Genomic DNA, 20,964 nt, shown 5'->3' on the forward strand with positions numbered 1-20,964 from the left:
AGATGATCTTCTGTGTATGACACCACACACCATATTATTTACAATATAAATTAATTGAACAACTGCACTTAACAAATAAAATGTAGACATTTGACCAATGTGATTCTTTTATTTCAAAAATAAATATTTACAAAAGCTAGGCTTTTAGTATACACTCTAACAATCTCCCACTTATACTAAAAGACTAAGCTGTCATATCTACTGCCATACATCTGATTCTCATCCCCTCCATATGCCGATCAAAAGCTTTCGCTGGAAGGGCCTTAGTAAAAGGATCTGCCAGGTTATCTGCTGATGCAATCTTGGCGATGACAACTTCTCCTCGCTTGACGATGTCTCGTATCAGGTGGTACTTGCGCTCTATATGTTTACTCGCCTTATGGGCTCGTGGTTCCTTCGAGTTTGCAACTGCACCGCTATTATCACAATAAATTGTGATGATTTTGGGCAAACCAGGAATCACATCTAAGTCTATTAGGAAGTTTTTGAGCCACACAGCTTCTTTTGCTGCCTCAGAGGCTGCTATATACTCAGCTTCCATGGTTGAGTCTGATACGCATTTCTGCTTAACACTCCTCCATGCAATGACTCCACCTCCTAAAGTAAACACATAGCCTAATGTAGACTTATTGTTGTCCCTATCTGATTGGAAATCCGAATCCGTGTAACCCACAGGGAGCAAATCATCTGCTTGGTAAACTAACATATAGTCTCGAGTCTTTCTAAGGTACTTCAATATATGTTTTACAGCAGTCCAATGTCCCTGTCCAGGATTACTTTGATATCTGTTAACCATGCCCACGACAAAGCAAATATGTAAGATATCGGAGAATTTTAAATAATAGGGTTATTTGGGAAATAGCCTTATAAAATTTTTCCGGAATTTTTAGAAATTTTCTGGGAATTTTTCGGAGCTCGTACAGAGGGTTTTGAGGGGATCGATCGACGGGCGCGGATTAAGCCTGTTTAGAATACCCATTTAAGTGAGGAAAAGTTTTAATTATAAATTCTTTTCTTTTTCTTTCCCAAACGCCGATCCACCCAAACCATTTCCTTCTTCCCTCTCCCCATCTCCCCGACTCCTTCCTCGTTTTCTCTCACGGATGGATCTGTGGCGATCATCCACATCGCATCATCGGAGGACCAGGTCGCCGAAGCTCGACGGGAAACGACGGAGTCCAGTCTATCTTTGGTCCTGGGATTTCTTCTCCGGTGTTTCCTGTGCCCGATCAATGAAGGCGTGGAGGCTAGGGCACGGAGGGGGCTGGAGGTGCGTCGTTCCCAGCCGATATGTGCCATTCTCTTCTTGAGTTTCATTTTCTTTTTCTTCTCTACGGCCTCGACAAGCGTCTGTGAAGGTTTTTCCATCGCCGCCCCTAAATCGCTTCAATCGGAGAGAAATTAGGGCTGTCTGCGTCCGATCTGTCCAGCACTGGCGGTGTGGGTGAGGTAACAACCTTTGCCGTCACTATTTCTTCCCGATACTCTCTATTCATCGGCAAGAATGTGCTATGCCTAGCTCTGTCACCGGTTCTTCTTTCTCTCTCCAGTGGACGGCGATAACAGTGATCTTGGAGGTAGAGGAGCTGATAGATTCCAGCCCTCATCACTGTTAGCTGGGTTTGCCTTGCCGGATCTGTGATTACCACCGGCGACTGTAGAGGAGGAGGTAAGGTGCAACAGATTGTTTCTCGAGTTAGGTTGTTGCTTGAATTTGTTATGCTTGGTTGGATCTGTGATTTCCTTTTTCATGGATTCCAATATTGATCTGATCAATGAATTCCTGTTTGATCCCTGTTGTGATCCGATTGATTCCAGTGAGGTTCTGCACTGTTGCTGTGGGGTTGTTTTGGTACCAGAAGCACCTCTTTAGTTGCGGATCAAGAGCAGAGGTTGGGAATTGAGGTAAGTGTAGGGATTTGTCACATGTTGTAATTAGCTGTTGATTGTGTATAGATTTAGTTATGATTTGGATTACATGATTACTAGATGGTTAGTGATTATGTTTAGATTTATTTGTTTATATTAATCTAATGGAATGATTAGGGTTAAGGTAATTAACCCTAGTCAACCGTTGGATTTCTAATCTAATGGGAGATTAGGGATTAGATAACTAATCCTAATTGACCGTTTGATTTAATTAGATAGGATAAGGTTGTGTGATTACGGTTTTGCCCTAATTTAGTTTTAGAGATTTTATTTAGCTATTCATTTGGATTTAGCTAAATAAAATATATATATTGTTTGACATAGGACTCTGATTCGAGACAGGCGTCTCGACCTTGGATTTGGCGTGATACTACCTGCTATTTGAGGCGGGTACCCTTTGACTTAACTCTTGATAGTGTCTTATGATATGTGCAGTTTATATATACTTACTAGTGATTGGTAGTTTAGCACTTTCCCTGGGTTTAGTTTAGTGGATATCTGATACATGCTTCTACTGTTAGCTGCTATATATTAGTCTGGCATGTTTTTCTTTCTGGCTATGTTTATCTGTGTTCATAGAGATAGAGGTATTTATTGTGCTTCCCTCTATACTGGATTAGTTGATAGATATGTTGGATATGTGATGTTGGATTCATGTTGTTTATTATCCTTGTTATATATGTGTTTACCTTTTTGGCACCGATATATGGAGGAGGATATGTTCAGTCAGTTGCACAAGCCTCGCAGGTGAGTACAGTTTATTTCAGTTATGCATTTCATATTATTCTTGCAGTAGACTGTATTACATGCTTATTGTTGGTTACTGCAGTTTATTCAGTTATGCATACCTGCTATACTGTTAGGAGATTGTACTATATGTTATACTGTTAGGATACTGTACCGTAGGATTGTTGCTGGTAGTTATTATTGAAGCAATCCCAATGGTCTGCGGGACCATGTGTTTTGGTGTTTGGGTAAAGGGTTTAAGTTAGGTTTACCCTTGTTATTTGATATGTGTACTTGAGTTGTGCAGGACTACAGGTGACACATGTGACTCAGGTTGATGGCTTCGGGTCCGGTGAAGGATGGAGCATCCGAGGGACCGTGGACAAGGCAGCAAGGACAATGGCCGAGGGAAGCGACTTCGAGGCATATGCGAAGGATGGCATTGGGGACAAGCCGCGGGCTTGGATGCATCCGAGGGACGAGAGCCAAAGGAAGTAGGCTTGAAGGCAAAAAGTCAAGGATGCAAAGAAGAGTCAAATGAGTCGTGAGGGTACGAGTGCATGAGAGATTGTACTCAGAGTAAAATCTTAGTTTTAGGGTTTCACTGTAGCGGCACTGTAGCAGTTACTGTAGCGCACTGTAGCAGTCGACTGGTGTATGGACCAGTCGACTGATGCACTGTAGCAGAGAGCCGTTGGGTGGACCAGTCGACTGGTAACGGGCAAATCAGGTTATGATTTGTTCCAAGCTCTATAAGAAGGAGCTTGGTATGGCCGGCCAAGGCGACGAAATTAGACTTGGTTAAAGCCTAATTAGTAGTCACAAAAGTGCTCAAGGTTTCCCTTGTGTCTAAGAGGTCTTGGTGAGTTTGTGGTGAGGTTTCTCCACCCACAAGGAGGTTTGAGTTAGCCGGAGTTTCCGGGGACTAATCCACCGACGGATTGAGGGATCGTCCACCTTACGGACACGTCGTGGAGTAGGAGCATCATCTCCGAACCACGTTACATCGAACGTGTTAGTGGTTTGGTTTGCATTTCCTTTCTTTGTCTTGTATTTAGTTTAGCTTGTTTGTTTTTATTTGTATTCCGCTGCGCAAGCTAACAATAGTGTAGGAAGCTAACGATTTGGGGGTGCCGTCTATCCAACCCCCCTTCAAGCCGGCCACCGATCCTCCAACAGTTATATGTTGCTGTACATATCTATTAGATTACCTGCTGAGTTTTTTGGACTCACACCATTTTATTACTACCTTTCAGGTTGATGCCGTCGGGAGATATTCTAGTCGCTAGCCCCCTTGTTGCGAGGATTTTCTGTAGTCGATCTCTATTTTCGTTACTATATATTTTTTTTCACTTGTGATGTGGGTTTTGTATTGTGGACTTTATGTTGAACCTTTGGGTTTGCTACTTTTGTTTTCCGCTGCGGATATTTTCATTACTTCGTGGATTTCATTTTCTTCGTTGTAGTGGAGTAGGATGTTATACATATATCTGCGATAATTTCTATATCATCTTTTTTTTTATATTAAACTGCGTGGATTGTTCATATTAAACTGTGTGGAATGTTGATATAAACTGCGTGGTTTGATTATTATTTGTATAGTATTGTTCCGGCAGTGTCGGCCGATGTATGGATATATGTATTCTGGATTCATATTGTCACCCGTACAGGGGAGATGCTGTCGAAATTTCTTCTGGCAGGGGCTACCTAGGGCGTGACAAGATATCCAGTCTCGTACACAGCATTGCATACATTAGGCTTCCTACAGGCGAAGCATAAGGAACTGTCTTCATGTCCTCTATCTCCTTTGATGTCTTCGGAGACATCTCTTTAGATAAGGCTACTCCATTCCTAAAAGGTAAGAAACCTTCCTTGGATTTCTGCATACTAAAACGAGCAAGGTTGTATCTATATATGAAGCTTGACATAAGCACAACATCCTTTTCTTGTGATCCCTTATAACTTTGATCCCTAGAATGTGTGCACATTCTCCTAAGTCCTTCATATCAAATTGTTTGGACAACCATACCCTTACGTCCGATAACACTTTGACATTGTTGCTAATTAACAAAATATTATCTACGTATAGTACAAGAAATACAATCATGTTTCCGTTATACTTCTTGTATACACAAGACTCATCCGGACACTGAATAAATCCATATGACTGGATTACTTCGTTAAACCAGATATTCCAAGATCTTGAAGCTTGCTTCAGTCCATAAATGGACCGATTCAGCTTGCACACTAGATGCTCTTTGCCTTTTTCAATGAATCCCTTTGGTTGCTTCATATGGAGATTTTCTTCAAGACTTCCGTTAAGGAAAGCTGTCTTGATATCCATTTGCCAAATCTCATAATCCATATGAGCAGCAATGGATAAGACTATCCGTATAGACTTTAGCATAGCTACCAGTGAAAAAGTTTCCTCATAATTGATTCCCTCTTTCTGAGTATACCCTTTCGCAACAAGCCTTGCTTTGAAAGTTTCTGCCTTCTCGTCTGTCCCTCTAGATCCATTTGCATCCAACAACTTTTACACCATCTGGTGGTTCTACAAGCTCCCAGACCTTATTAGAATGCATAGACTCTATTTCAGAATTCATTGCCTTTTGCCAAGATACTGCATCTATATCTTGGAGTGCTTCGTCATATGTTCGGGGATCAGGTTCATGTTGACCCGAGATCAAGTCTGAAGATTCTCCCAAAAACATGAATCTCTCAGGTTGCCTTACAACCCTCCCACTATGATGAGGCACTGTCTGTGGTTGTGTATCATGTGTGTCACGTGTTGCAGTCTCTTGTGGTACTTCATCTTGTACTGTTGGTACTAAAGTAGACGTGTCCTCTCTTATTTCTTCTAAAACAATTTCACTCATGGGCTTATGGTTCATTACATAATCTTCCTCTAAAAATCGAGCATTGGTGCTAATAATAATCTTCTGATTTTTAGGATTATAAAATAAACCACCTTTCGTTCCCTTAGGATATCCCACAAACAGACAAACTTCTGTACGTGATTCTAACTTGTTAGTATCTCCTTTCATCACATGTGCTGGATTACCCCATATCCGGATATGATTCAGGCTAGGCTTACGCCCATTCCATAATTCCATGGGAGTAGAAGGAACTGTTTTAGAAGGTACCATATTCGGAATGCACACTGTTATTTCCAGAGCATATCCCCAAAACGAATTTGGTAATTCTGAATAACTCATCATCGATCTAACCATTTCCATAAGAGTCATATTCCTTCGTTCTGCCACACTATTCTGTTGGAGTGTACCAGGTGCAGACAATTGGGATTGAATCCTGACTTCTGATAAGTAATTCCTAAACTCTCCATAGAGGTATTCGCCACCACGGTCAGACCGTAGTGTCTTGATACTTTTACCAAGACGTTTCTCCACATCAACCCTATATTCTTTGAACTTATCAAAGCATTCAGACTTGCGACGCATCAAGTAAATGTATCCGTATCTTGAATAATCATCTATAAAGGAGACGAAATATTCATAACCACCTCCTGCCTGGATAGACATAGGACCACACAAATCAGAATGAACCAGTTCTGACACATCTTTGGCTCTATACCCCTTAGCTTGGCCTTAAAAGGTCTCTTGGTCATTTTACCTTTCAAGCAAGATTCACAGGTTGGAAAGTTTTCCAACTCTAATGAACCCAAAAGTCCATCGGCTACAAGCCTTTGAATCCTACTTAAGTTAATATGACCAAGTCTTAGATGCCAAAGATATGTTTGATTCATTTCCAAAGGTTCTTTTCTCTTATTAGAGTTAGAAGATGTGTTATTAATTTCCATATTTTGCATTCTGGGAGAAATTGGATTTAAAGTAAATAAATTGCCAACCAATGCAGCAGAACAGATAACAACCTTATTTCTCTTTATAACCACATTGTTACTAGAAAAACAGAATATCTATCCAAATATAGTTTAGAAACTAAAATTAAATTCTTTCTAAAACTGGGTACATAAAGACAATTTCTTAAAACTAAACTTCTATTCCTATCAAAAGATAAGTAGACGTCTCCCACTGCAACAGTCGCCACCTTAATAGCATTGCCTATGTAGATAGTTATCTCTCCTTCAAATAGTCGATGGGTTTCCTGGAACCCCTACAAAGAATTGCAGACATGATCAGTGACTCCCGTATCTACACACCAGGTGCTGGTAGATAACACCGCTAAACATGTTTCAACTACTAGAACATGAGATATACCTTTATTGTTCTCTTTCCTACGAGGACAGTCTGCCTTCCAATGTCCAGCCTGCTTACAGATGAAGCACTTTCCCTTCGGCTTCTTCATTCCATCTTTTGGTCCTGTCCCTAGAGGTTTATTCACCTTCTTTGCAGGAACAACTTGTTTCTTCTTCTTCTTGCCTTTCGACTTAGAAGTAGAACCATTTCCAGCATAGTGAATATGAGAACTGTGACGAAATATACCTTCTGCTGCCTGTAGTTTTGTCAGAAGTTCCGCCAACGTATACTCTCTTTTGTTCATGTTATAGTTCAGGCGGAACTGCTCAAAACTTCTGGTTGGTGTTTGGAGAATAATATCGACCTGGGTTTCCCCATCAATTTCACCTCCAAGGACTTGTATTTCGTTCAAATAAGCCATCATTTTGAGAATATGATCCCTAACGGGTGTCCCCTCCGACATGGTGGCTGTCATTAACTTTCTCATTGCCTCTTGCCTAGCAGTCCGACTCTGGTGCCCAAAGAATTCTTTGAGATTGTTCATTATATCATAAGCCGTTGGTAAGTCCTGATGCTGATGTTGCAATACATTTGACATTGAAGCCAAAATATAACACCGCGTCATCTCATCTGCCTTTACCCATTTCTTATGATACTCAATCTCCTCTGGGGTAGAATCATTGTTAGGTGTATCTAGGCATACCTCTGACAGTATAAACTTATAGCCTTCAGCAGTTAGGACATTGCCCAGGTTTCTTTTTCAATCTATATAGTTTGGACCAGTAAGTCTGCTTTCTTTCAATATAATGTATAGTGAGTTGAATGTCATCCTAAGAATCACAAAAAAAAACTTTGGTCAAGACTCTAAATTTAGAATAATATTCATTCCTCAAACAATACTATTTAAATTTACTAACACCTCAAAACACCGTGAATATTGCAAGCCACGTTAGTATGGATGTATACAAATTCAACATTTGTAAGAGGAGGGTTTTACCCATTAATTTTATTATCTTGTCATCCTAACTTTATGACAAATAAAATTAATAGTTAGTTTTACTTTGGTCATGAAAAAATAATAGCAGTGACTCCGTTGGGGAGGATACTATTGAATGTGTCTAAGTGTATACCATTACTTGATACTTAGTCCATTAAATAGGATTGTGCCCCTTCAGTTGGAGAAGATCACACACTCTTAAATAATTTCCTATAACCATCCATAAAGGGATCTAGTGATCCGCAACAAACCCATCCGTTATGGAGGGAGGCACTCAGAGCCAACACGCAAGCTTGTTGTATCACTTACAAACCAGTAATGGAGACCGTGGAATTTATTTAAAAATCTCTCTCCCACTTAGTTATTTAAGATGAGGAATTTTAGCCTATGCTATCATACATCACATGCACACACACACATCATAGCAAATAAAAGCAAAAAATATGGAAATTAATGTTCTAACTATTATGGCATTTTCCATCACTGTCCTCGTGTGTTCCAACCCTAGCTGCTGCCATCTTTAACCACCGCCATAGGGTCCAGTTGTCGCATCTATCTTGCTTTTTATTCCGCTGCGCCTCTGGTCCTCCAATAGCACCACGCCTCACAAGGATATAATCCGCGACAAATATAGAATTTTACATATATCGATCCTATATTCCACAAAAGAATGTACATGTAATCTAGATCGAACAAAAATGTAAAATTCTAAAACTAATACAGCTCCTGCTATATTTGATACATACAATCATGCACACACAAAATAATGCCCTTGACATGTCCAAGGGTCCAATCGCACACAATATCTATATGCCATAATAGTTGGAGCCTGTAACCACAAAGTTAGCACATCCTACAATTATCCTGCCTAAATTATGTATGACATGTGCATAATTAATTTGAAAACCAAAACACACAGAGGCAAACCCTAGCTCTAATACCAATTGTTGGTTGTTCCTAGGAAGATCATACCAGTTTCACTGTATAAAAATTTTGTACAAGTGTCGAACCTTTCCTAAACAACCTATTGTGTTCTTTAGAAATTAAATTAGGAATCGCAAACGGAACTTAACATTATTGATTCCAAATTTAACTTATCTGTTCTTAATGGTTTAGATTTGGATCGCAAGCAGAACTTAACACTATTGATTCAAATCAACTTATGTTATAAATTCAATTAAATATTAATTTTCAAAATTAGCTTCCAGGTTAAACATGGTGAGGCACTAGGCCTTCTTAGATATGGGAGTAACCACCACTTCCTAGACAAAGCCTTTTAAGGAAAGCTCATATTTAATTTCTTTATATAACTCTAGGTTTAACCAAAAAGAACAATCGAATCACAAATTCATAAAACAAAAAGAAAATACAAACTCGAATTACAATTCGAAAAACTAGAATCTAATGCCTCTTGTGTTTGGAATTCTTACAAAGAAAAATAACTAGTATGATGCGGAAGAAAATTACTAGTTATACCTCTTCTTTGTAAGCTAATAACTTCGAGATCTTCTGCCGTATTCCTTGCCTCACCTTGGACGTCGTGTGGGTGACGATCCTCCAAGATGAACACCACCCAAAGAGCTTTTCCTCCTCCTCTAAGTTTCGACCACCACCACCACCAAGGAGCAAAAGAGAGCAAAGAGAAAAGAGAGGGAGAGAGGGTCGGCCACAAAAAGATCACCATCAAGAGAATAAGAATTGTTATCTTATGAGGCCTCCCCTCCTCTTCTTTTATATTACTTGCCCAAGGCAAATAAGTGAAAATTTTTTCAAAAATTAAAATCTTTCTCTTGTTTTTCCTTTTCCCTTTTTATTTTTCCTTTTCTTTCCTCTTGATTGATTCAATCACCAAACATGGATTGATTGGCTTGATTGGCCGACCCCTTGCTTGGGCACCAAGCAAGGGTGGCCGGCCACATCATCAAAGAGAGAAAAAATAATTTTTATAAAATTTTATAAAAGAAAACATCCTCTTATAAAATTTTACAAGCTCTCTTTCCTTTTGTGGATGTTAGAAAGGAAAGTTTTAAAAATTAAAACCATGTTTTAAAATTTAAAAATTCTCTTCTAAAATTTCCTTTTTTAACATTATAGAAAATTTCAAATTTAAAACTTCTCTTCCTTTTTTTTAAAAACCATGAGGATGTGTAAAAAAATGAAAGTTTTAAAACTTTTAAACTTTCTATTAAACCATGTGGCCTAATTCAAATAAGGAAATTTTATATTTTAAAAACTCTCTTTTAAAACTTGTAGTTTTCTACAAAGAGAAGATTTTAAAAATTTAAAACACCCCTCCTTATTTGACATATTATGGTCGGCCCCTCTTTGCTTGGACACCAAGCAAAGGGTCGGCCCCTTTGTGAAGGAGATTGGCCAACCCCTTTGGCTTGGTCACCAAGCCATGGGCCGGCCTCTTCTTGAACACAAAGAAGGGCTTTATATATGTGGACTTGAGGCTTTAATGAGGCTACAACAGGGACCTAGAGGATAAATTGGTTTTGGCCTTTCGATGAGCTTAAGTATCCCGTGTTCGCCCCGAACACATAACTTAAGTTCATCAATAATAACTCATTCCACTAGAGAGTTATTATTGCACTACCGCACCAATCCCAAATTACATTATGGGCTCCTTCATATCATGAGTGTGTTAGTCTCCCTGTGTTTAAGATAACGAATGCCCACTAATTAAGTAAGTTACTGACAACTCACTTAATTAATATCTAAGCCCAAGAGTAGTGCCACTCAACCTCATTGTCATGTCCGACTAAGTCTACCTGTAGGGTTTAACATGACAATCCTTATGAGCTCCTCTTGGGGACATTCTTAACCTAGATTACTAGGACGCAGTTTCCTTCTATAATCAACAACACACACTATAAGTAATATCATTTCCCAATTTATCGGGCCTATTGATTTATCAAGTTAAATCTCACCCTTTAATAAGTTAAAGAAATAAATACTAAATATATATGCTTGTTATTATATTAGGATTAAGAGCACACACTTCCATAATAACTAAGGTCTAGTTCTTTTATTAAGTCAGTATAAAAGAACTTACCTAAAATGGTCCTACTAAATACACTTAGAGTGTACCAGTGTAATTTATTAGTCATGATAAACTAGTACCTAATTACAGTACGACTATTCCAATGGTTTGTTCCTTTCTATCTTAGTCATGAACAACTGTTTATAATTTATAAAGAACTGATAACATGATCTTCTGTGTGTGACACCACACACCATGTTATCTATAATATAAATTAATTGAACAACTACACTTAACAAATACAATGTAGACATTTGACCAATGTGATTCTTTTATTTTAAAAATAAATGTTTACAAAAGCTAGACTTTTAGTATACACTCTAACAGGGACTTGTATAAAATTTTTGTACAGGGGAACCAGTATGATATTCCGAGAAGCAACCAACTCAAGGAATACCGTTATTGCCTTAGAGACTTATAAGGCCGGTGAGCACGACCGTCTATAAGCGAGTCGGGAAGAATACTTACGTTCTTCAGAGTTTGGCTCTCAAGTGGGAGATCGCTTCATCCGGTCTATGGCCTATGGTGCAGTAGGAGCGGTCCAACAACTCAAGGAGGGATGGTATCTGTCCCGTGATCCTCCTGAGGACTTTCTAGATCATCGTCGAATCCTCAAAGAGATGCTCGACGATGTATGTTTTGAATTTAAATAATCCTTCATATTGTATATGGTACATCTGCCCGACTTATAAAAGTTAATTTTCACTATCCTTGCTACTACTTCCTCTTTGGATTTTATGCCTTTTCCTTAGTCCTTACTCAATAAAACTCGAGCTATTTAGTACTAGCACTAGGACCTGAGCAGGTCTTAAAGAAGACTCAACCATATTCTAGGATGAGTTACCCCGACTGGGCATTTTATGCCTGGACCAGTCATGCTATCTCTATCTCAAATTTTACAAAGGAATGACCTACTCAGGTACAATAAGGCTAGAGGTAGTTAGCACTCTATAGGCGATCCAACCTCCTACCCCGAGTGTCTTGCAGCTAGTAGGTATCCGATACTAACCTTTTAACAACTTTATATGGCCCTTCCCACTGAGGTGCTAACTTGGTTACCTCTCCTATAAGCTTTGTCCTTTTCCACACTAAGCTCCCTTCTCTGAAGAACCATGGAATCACTCTCCTATCATAATTTTGACGCATCAGTTGCTGATATACAGTTAATCGGCCAGTTGCTCATTCTCAGGTTTTACTGATAAAGTCCAATTCTGAAAGTCGCCACTCGACATTTTCCACGTCATACAGCAGCCTTCTGATAGATGGCACCCCAACTTCTATGGGCACAACTGCCTCACTTTCATAGAGCATGTGAAACGGGGTGAGCTTGGTGCTTTCTCGTGGAGTCGTGTGGTATGCCCAGAGGATGCTAGGCAGCACTTCCACCCAATCGCCGCCTATATGATCCAGCTTGACCTTCAACCCCCAAACTATCTCTCTGTTGGCTACCTCCATTTGCTCTTTACTTTGAGGATAAGCCACGGACATGAAGGCTTGGGTTATTCCAAATCCTTGACATCATTCCTGGATCTTGCGTCCTTGGAACTATCTTCCATTATCTGAGACCAGCTTGTGCGGTATTCTAAATCATCAAAGGATGTTCTTCCATAAAAATTGAATAATGGCTCCCTCAATAATCCTGGCCAGGGCTTCGGCTTCCACCTATTTGGAAAAGTAGTCCACTGCTACGAGCAAGAATCGTCTCTAACCTGGTACCATTGGGAACAGTCCTACCATATCTATGCCCCATTGATCAAAGGCTATGAGACTATTGAGGTTTTAAGCGTATCGGTCGACCGATGTGTCAGGTTCTGATTCTTTTGGCAAGATAAACATGTATTCACCAATCACTGGGCATCTCTCTGTAGGGCCAAAAATACTCGGCCAGCAATACTTTTTGATCCAGCATCCTTCCTCCAACGTGGTTACCACAGCATCCCTGATATACTTCTTGCAAGGCATACTCTGCCTTATCCGTACCTAAGCATTTGAGTAGTGGACTGGAAAATGCCCACTTATATAGTTGATCCCCGATCAGAGTATATACGTGAGCTCTTCTCCTGATCAATCTAGCTTCTTCAAAATCGACAGATAGGACGCCCTGCTGAAGATAAATGATTAATGGGGCTCTCAAGTCGATCGAGGCTTCTATATTGTTCTGTAGGTATATTTGAGCTATTAGGAAGCTTTGGGTCATCGACCTATCCAGCACCCATGTGGTCATAGACCTAGCCATTTTGGCCAATTCATCAGCTCTCTGGTTTTCCACTTGAGAAATATTAGTCACTGTAATTTTCTTGAAGCCTTCCTTCATTTTCTCATATGCTTCTTTATATAGATACATCTTCTCATTATTAACTTCAAAGTTACCGGTCACTTGCTAAGCTACCAGCTGAGAATCTGAGTAAATGATTACCTGAGCTACCCCGACATGTCGAGCTACTTGGAATCCTGCCACTAGTGCCTCATACTCCACTTCGTTGTTGGTGGTTCTGAAGTTTAATCTAATAGCCAGTTGCATGATATCTTCTTGAGGTGATATGAGGAGTATCCCTACTCCACTTTCCTGTTGAGTGGATGACCCGTCCACATACACTTTCTATGTTTCCTCCAAATCAGGCTGATGGACTCCATCAAAAAATCTGCCAAGACTTGTGCTTTAATCATCGTTCGGGGCTGATATTGTATGTCATATTCTCCCAGCTCAGTTGCCCATTTGATGAGACGACCAGCTACCTCTATGTTGGTTAGGGCCTTTCCTATGGTACTATTGGTCAAGACCATAATTGGGTGTGCTAAGAAATAAGCCCGCAGGCGCCAGGCAATGAGAACCAATCCGTACACTAACTTCTCCAGGGTCGTATACTGTTACGTCACCGCAAGTGCACGGTTACGTCGTCAGTAATATAAAAAATTATCGATTCTACAGGGACTGTTGATTAAGCACTAGTTAACTTCACACGGTGAATTATCTAGACAATAGAAGGTTAGTTGGAAAAGAGAGAGTGAAGAAAAGAGAAAATGTAAAGAGTAGAGAAAGAGGGAGAGTTAGATTTGGAGATGGATAGATACTAGGATTTCAATTTCGTTGTGATGCTAGTTAATGTCCCTATGCATTGTTCATCTCCCTAACTCCATGCTTACACTCATGTAGGAGTTCTAACTAAAGTCTGGTACTATCCTACGAAAATCGCACCGAAGAGTATACCCAAGTTCTACTGTCATTAATAAGAAGAGCTAATTTAGGAAGTCCAATTACAGGGAGCATCCTTCTATCAAAAGGGCCCACAGTCCTACGTTCCTAAATTACACAGATCACATCCTAGCGGTAGATTAATGCAATTAAGTAGAAGAGGTAATTTAGGAAGTCCGATTATAGAGATCATCCTTTTATCACAAGGGCCCACGGTCCTACGTTCTTAGATTACACAAATCACTTCCTAACATTAATTTGGAAGAACCCTCTAAACTCTAATTAATTTTCCTAGTAGAGAGTTGATCCCTGTTTCAAGGAAATGCCATAGAAAGTAAGGGATACCTTCTATCACAAGGTCCCATGATCTTACATTCCAGGGCTCTTCCTCTACATGGTGATCTAAACCCTACATCTACATAGATTGAGCTCACACACATTTCGTCAAACGTACACAAGGCACAACACACATAGATGATGATATAAGCACTTTATTGCATAGAAAAATACCCAAATACATAGTTCATATATTCACAATCACATCACAGTTAATTCCTACATCCTAGATCTAGAGATCTACTCCATAGCAAAGGATTTGCAAATAAGAGACAAGAAATTAAGCATTATACACTCTAAAACAAGAGATAGAGAAGAGAGGAATGCTTATCTATGATCCGCCGGTCTTCTTACTTGCAAACCTTTCTCCAGAGGTGGATGGATTGGCGAAGATGGAAGATCTAGGGTTCCCATAAGGGGGAGAACCCTTCTCCAAGGAATGAGGGTGAGCCTCAAGCCAAAGATTGGTAAAAAGGGGAGAAAAACCCCTTTTATAGGCGTCCACACTGGTCATGACACGACCCCGTCACACGGTTGTGTGGCCCACATGACCATGTCTTCTTTCTTCTCTAGACTAGTGACACAGCCGTGTGGATCCACATGGACTCATACATCTTACTCTCTGCCAGGATAACACGACCATGTGGCTCACACGTCCTAGCTCTACTTCTTCTTTGGAAAAGTGACACTGCCATGTGGCTCACACGACCATGTTCTACTTCTTCTCTGGAAATGTAACACGACCATGTGGCTCACATAGCCATGTTCTGGTTGTGCTCGTGGGCTGACAGGGTCATGTGGCTCACACGACGTGGATGACATGGTCGTGTGGCTCACATGGCCTAGCATTGTAGGCCATTTTATCACCTCTTAACTTGGCATTCTTGAGTTGAGGTCTTTAATAAAGTTGTAGATCTTGAAGTTAGCTACAATTCTGTATAAAGAACATGTTGGTGTGGGAAGCATCCGACGATCAAACCTTAGTTTTGATAATGGCAAAAGGGATTCAAAGTTAAGTTTAATTGTTATCTAATGAGCTTAAACAAGGTTGCAAGAAGTCCTAACTGCGATTAAGTAGGAGAAAAATCTTAGGGGGTGGTAACCCTAAGTCCTAGGGGGTGGTAATCCTAGGTAGAGGAGAAATCCTAAGGGGAGGTAACCTTAGGTCCTAGGGTGTGGTAACCCTAGGTGGAGGAGAAATCCTAGGGGAGGGGGGGGGGGGTAATCTTAGGTCCTAGGGGGAGGTAACCCTAGGTGGAGAAAACCCCTAGGGGGTGGTAGCCCTAGGTCCTAGGGGGTGCTAACCCTAGGTGAAAAGTTCAATCAGTCTGGAGGACCGAACTGGCATCAGGTATGATCTCCTGAGTGGAGTAGGTGAGGATGTGTTCCTTGGAAGAGGAAACAGTAGGCGTCGGTTCGACCTAGGGTTTTCGGTTGGAAATCTAAAGTCAGAACCGGACAGCCCAAAGGCTGTCAAACATTTCATCTATTATGTTTGTTATGTACTAACCTTGTTTTGCAGGATATGTTTGTATTTTTGGATTAACATGTCTTACAGGTATGAGAGAACAAGGTTTTCCCTCGGATGAACAGTGTCCGAGGTGCCTCCATGGAGCTTGGAGGCGCCTTGGGTGCAAAGGAGCTGAAGTCTGCGCACAACAGAGCTGGAGGCACCTCAAAGTATATGGAGGCGCCTCAGACTGCTTGGAGGCACCTTGGAGTGGCCATGGAGGCACCTTCAAATGGATCAGAGACGAAGTTTTCAGCGTTGATCCACCCGGCTGACTCGGCAGGTTTGAGGCGCCTTGAATGGGCTTTGAGGCGCCTCCAGTAGGCTATATAAGGGGTCTCAAACAGCAGCCTTGGAACAACAATTCTGAAGTGATCCTACTACAACGTGCTATTAACGAGACGCTCCGACCAAGCTACAACAAGTCCCCGACAACCTGGAGCTTCATCTTCTCTAAATTCTGTTGTCGGTATAGCTTTATTATTTCAGTTTTGTAATACTTAATCTGTACTTTGCGATTTGATAGTGAATTGCCCGAAGTAAACGCTTAACGAGCGTGGGCCTTGGAGTATGAGTCGCCCAAGGCTCTGAACCAAGTAAAAATACTTGGGTCGTTTTGTGTGTTTGTCTTTAATTTATTCCGCTGCTTAACTCTCGTCAAGTTTTTCGATTACGAAATGCATGAAAGCCACGAGCGCTATTCACCCCAACTCTAGCGCGATCTCGATCCAACAATTGGTATCAGAGCGGGGTAGTTTCTATTTGGTGCAACCACTAATCAAGCATTCTTTTAGTGGTGATTTCAATTTTCCGGAGTCGATTGGAATCGGTATCCTTGCCGTCTTCCGATCTTATTTTTTTTCATAATCATACTCTTTTCTCGAAGTGGTGCAACACCACTCGAGAACGTAATTTACAATTATTTTTATATCGCACTACTAATCTAGGATCAAGTCCTGGAACATTCTTTGCGTTCATTTTCCTTGTGCTAGATCTCAAATGGCCCTTCAAAAAGGCTATAGTGTCGCTTGCCCACCTCTCTTCACCGGAGAAGACTTCGGGTATTGGAAGGGTCGGATGGAGGTGTATCTCCAAACTCACTTTAAAGTCTGGATGATCGTCAAAATTGAGCTGCAACTGCCAATTGACGGTGCCGGCAAGCCACTACCATACGAGGACTGGGACGCAAATCTTATCAAAAAGGTGGAGGCAAACGCCAAGGCGACTTGTACCCTCCAGTGTGGCCTATCGAAGGAGGAGCTGAACCACGTCGGCCCTTTCTCCAGCGCCAAGGAATTGTGGGAGAAGATGATCGAGCTTCATGAAGGGACATCCGACACCAAGGTGAGTAAAAGCGATTTAATACTTAATAAACTATATAATATTAAAATGCAGGAAAATGAGATGGCTAGCCAACTCCACGCTCAGACACAAGATCTACTGAATGAGCTTCATGCGATCAGACAGAAAGTGGAGAACCGCGACATATTGAGGTATGCCTTAAACGCCTTTCTGAGGAACACCTTGTGGGCATCCATGGTAGATGCTTACAAGGTCTCTAAGGATATTTCGTCAATTAAACTAGATGAATTATTTGCATAATTTGAGTTACATGAATAGAGTAATTCACGTCCGGTCGAGAAAGGGATTGCTTTGGTTGCATGTACAAGTAGAACCCGGGAAGCTAAAACAAAGTGAAGAATCGAACCGGAATCAGAAGAAGAACTAGATTCGGATGATGACGATGACGAGCTCACGACTGAACTCATCAACCTAGTAAGAAAACTCTACAGAAAAAAGAGGGGCTTCAACAAGAAGGATGTCAAAAAGATAATCCAGTCCAAGGAGGCACAACCAAAGGTGAAGTTCGAGGTGACGTACTACGGGTGTAACCAAAAGGGGCACATCAAGGCCAACTGCCCAAACCAGAAAGATGCAAAAAAGACAAGAAGGAAGAAGGCCCTGAAGGTAACTTGGGACGAGTCGTCTTCAGAGGAGTCCGACGACGAAGAACTCGAGCAGACGAGCTTTCTCGCAATGACGGCTCGGGACTAGATCAGCGAATTCGGAAGCGAGGATGAATCGGAGGCTGAGCCCGAGAGAAGCCACGGATCCGTATCCATTTTCGAAGGGCTAAACCCCTCTATAAGTACAAATCATCTATATAATTTAATAAATTACTTAATACGTAAATTGGCTAAGTCTAATGTTCAGATCAAGTCGCTTCTAAAGGAGGTAACATTCCTTAAAGAAGTGACTAATACCGAGTCCTTGCCTGACCCTTTTCAGGCTGGAACCTCAACTCAAGTTCAAAAACTTGAGGAAGAGAATTCCAGCCTGAAAAGTCAAGTCAAGGATTTGAAGACTACATTGGAACGATTTACACTGGGTTCCAAGAATCTTGACTTGATTATTGGAAAACAGAAAGTCGTATACAATCGATCCGAACTAGGATATAAAGCTATAAAGAAATATCGATCTTATTTATCGCTTATTAACAGACCGAATAGTAAAATAGTCCAAGCATGGGTAGCTAAGTCCAACTTGGCCAATCAAGTTGGACTTGGTCAATATTGGGTCCCCAAGGATCAAGTACATTACCTTGATAGATAATATCGAGGCTATGATCCAGGGGGAGCCAATAAAAAAACTATCTTAATAAATAAATAGAATTGTTTTGATTATTGTTTATTTACTCCCTTGTTAATATGCATGTTTAGATTAGGTAGATTAAGGACCCAGGCATAGTTTACACTTTCTTAGTTAAACCTAGGGGTTTCGAAAGAAAAGCTAAATATGTAATTTCTTTCAGCGGCTCTGTCTAGGAAGTAGTGGATGATCTCATACCCAAGAAGGCTTAGTGCCTCGCCACGACCTGGGAACCAATCTTCGAAATGTATATTTAGCTAACTAATTGGGAAACCTAAGTTTAACTCAAATGTAAATTAATCCTTAGAAATAATCTAAATCAAAGATAATCATCTCACAAAAACTACTTAAGGTTCCCTGATTGATAACTTAGAATCGGGTGAGATGGATCTAAATTAAACTTAGTTCGATCTAATAACTTAATCTATTTAATTTCAATTTAACTTAATTAATCAATTTAATAATTTAAATTTAACGTAATTAATCAATTTAATAATTTCAATTTAACTTAATTAATCAATTTAATAATTTAAATTTAACGTAATCAATCAATTCAATAATTTAATTTAACTTAATTAATCTATTTAATAATTTAACTTAATTAATCTATTTAATAATCTAACTTAATCAATTTAATAATTCAATTGAATTGACTTAACCCAATTGAGTCAATTAACTTTATAAACCATCTCACAAACACCCATAGGAATACCATGGTTGGTCATCTAGATTGGGTGAGATGGAACGTTAAGATAATTTCAGTCAAACTATCTTCTAAATCCAGAAATTGACCCAAGTCAAATACTTTATGTAGGAACATAAAGATTTGGATCAATGGATGTTAGATAGTGGATGCTCCAGACATATGACTGGGGACAGACTGAAATTCACGAAGTTGAAACTCAAGAATCTAGGGCCTGTCGCGTTCGGCAACAACGGAACCCTTAAAGTAATCGGAATATGTAACATTCAACTAAATTATGATTTTTATATTCGAAAAGTATTATTAGTTGAACAATTTAGTTTCAATTTGCTTAGTATACTTAGTCACATTTTCAAAAAATGAATGTACAATTAAGAATATTAATTATCCTGAAATTACACTTTAGGGTATTAGGAAAAAAGAATATTTACACTATAGACCTACCAACTTCCTTACTAGAGTGTTTATTAACACAACAAGAGGAAACTGAGTTATGGCACAGGAGACTGGGTCACACTCATACTAGACTCATTTCAAAAATGAGTCAAAATGGTCTAGTTAGAGGTCTGCCCAAATTAAAATTTATTAAAAATTCAACTTGTGAGGCTTGTCAACAAGGTAAACAAACCAAGTCAAACCATAAGTTAACCAACCTAAACAGAATAACTTCGATACTTGAGCTCCTTCATCTAGACTTGTTTGATTCACATGGAGCCAAGTCACTAAGCAAAAAATCAATATTGCTTAGTAATAATCGATGACTACTCAAGATTTACTTGAGTAAAATTTTTAAAAACTAAAGATGAAACTTTTGAAGTATTTAAGATCTTTTGAAAATTAATAGAAAATGAAAAAGACACCCAGATAAAAAGAATTAGAAGTGACCATGGGGGAGAATTTGAAAATCATAACTTTATTGAATTTTATGAAATGAATGGATATAAACATGAATATTCTTGCCCTAGAACCCCCCCCCCCCCTAACAAAATGGTCTAGTAGAACGTAAAAATAGAACCCTACAAGAAGCCACTAGGACCATGTTAAACGAATACAAACTATCTAATCAATTCTAGGTTGAAGCAATTAATACAGCCTGTTATATACAAAATAGAATTTTAATTAATAAAATCCAGAATAAGACACCTTATGAAATATATTATAATAAAATTCCTAACTTTAACTATTTAAAAGTATTTGGGTGTAAAGTATTTATCTTGAACACCAAAGACTATTTAGGGAAATTTTCATAAAAAATAACTCTAGGAATATTTTTAGGGTACTCAACAACCAGTCGGGCATATAGAGTTTACAACAAAAATACCCTAAAAGTTGAAGAAACAATAAATGTGATATTTGATGAAGAAAATAGAATACCTAATTTAATAAATGAAAACAATAATACAGAAAATGTTAACTCTAGATATATAGAAAATGATGAGGGAACTATACTTGAACCTAGTGACTCACAAGAACCAATTACTAACCCAAATATAAGACCAACTAGAACAAGTATCAATCACCCATCTAACTAAATTTTGGGTGACCCATCTTAAAGAGTCAGAACTAGGTAATCTTATAGGAACCTAAGCCAAATATCCCTTTTTTCCAAAATTGAACCCAAAACTATAGATGAAGCCCTACCAGACCCAAACTGGACC

The 20,964-nt window shown here is 39.6% G+C and overlaps 1 long non-coding RNA gene across 1 annotated transcript; it reads left to right on the forward strand.

Annotated features, from left to right (window-relative positions):
* Positions 1-1,040: 1,040 nt before the first annotated feature.
* LOC121982672 lies at positions 1,041-2,596 on the forward strand. Its single transcript, XR_006112182.1, has 3 exons — positions 1,041-1,449; positions 1,551-1,669; positions 1,819-2,596. It is a non-coding gene; the product is annotated as an uncharacterized LOC121982672 (long non-coding RNA).
* The last annotated feature ends 18,368 nt before the right edge of the window (positions 2,597-20,964 follow it).

The sequence above is a fragment of the Zingiber officinale genome, chromosome 5A (genome assembly GCF_018446385.1).
Source record: "Zingiber officinale cultivar Zhangliang chromosome 5A, Zo_v1.1, whole genome shotgun sequence".
Taxonomy (NCBI): Eukaryota; Viridiplantae; Streptophyta; class Magnoliopsida; order Zingiberales; family Zingiberaceae; genus Zingiber; species Zingiber officinale.